Source organism: Carya illinoinensis, chromosome 10, assembly GCF_018687715.1.
Source record: "Carya illinoinensis cultivar Pawnee chromosome 10, C.illinoinensisPawnee_v1, whole genome shotgun sequence".
Lineage (NCBI taxonomy): Eukaryota > Viridiplantae > Streptophyta > Magnoliopsida > Fagales > Juglandaceae > Carya > Carya illinoinensis.
Window position 1 is genome coordinate 13,679,441 of NC_056761.1, and position 736 is coordinate 13,680,176.

The 736-nt window shown below is 34.9% G+C and overlaps 1 non-coding gene across 1 annotated transcript; it reads right to left on the minus strand.

Annotated features, from left to right (window-relative positions):
- Positions 1–250: 250 nt before the first annotated feature.
- Positions 251–359, minus strand: LOC122280191. Its single transcript, XR_006229778.1, has one exon. It is a non-coding gene; the product is annotated as a small nucleolar RNA R71 (small nucleolar RNA).
- Between the last annotated feature and the right edge of the window lie 377 nt (positions 360–736).

Sequence of the window (736 nt, forward strand, 5' to 3'; positions counted from 1 at the left end):
CCGTTATTGCCTCATTTTCATGGGATGGATTCTGAAAATCCCTACTTGCACCTCAAGGAATTTGAGGAAGTATACTCCACATTTTTGGATCAAAATTGTACTGAGGAGATTGTTAGATTGAAGTTGTTTCCTTTTTCTCTCAAGGACAAAGCAAAAACATGGTTGAATGCATTGAGGTTGAGATCCATTGGAACATGGCAAGAAATGCAAGCTGAATTTTTGAAAAAGTTTTTCCCAATGCATCGTACCAATGCTTTGAAAAGAAAAATCATGAATTTTTCTCAAAAAGAAAATGAAACTTTTTGTCAAACTTGGGAAAGGTTCAAAGATCTTTTAAATGCTTGTCCACACCATGGTTACAAGAATTGGCGCATCATTAGTTTTTTTTTATGAAGCTTTGGTGCCTAAGATGCGACAATTTTTCGAAACCATGCGTAATGGAGAATTCTTTAATAATGAACCGGAAGAAGCATTTGTATATTTTGATTACTTAGCTGAAAACGCTCAATCATTGGACACTTCTTGTGTCTATGATAGAGCTGAACCATTGAGGACTGTCAGTTGGGGGGTAAATATGTTTCAAATGAGGAGGATGATTTAAAAGCCAAATTTGCCTTATTGTCAAAAAAATTTGAGGCGATTGAGTTGAAGAAAGTGCATGAAATTTAGGGTATTCCAAAACAAGGAAAATGTAACATTTGTGAGGATATTAGCCATGTAACATCTAAATGTCTTA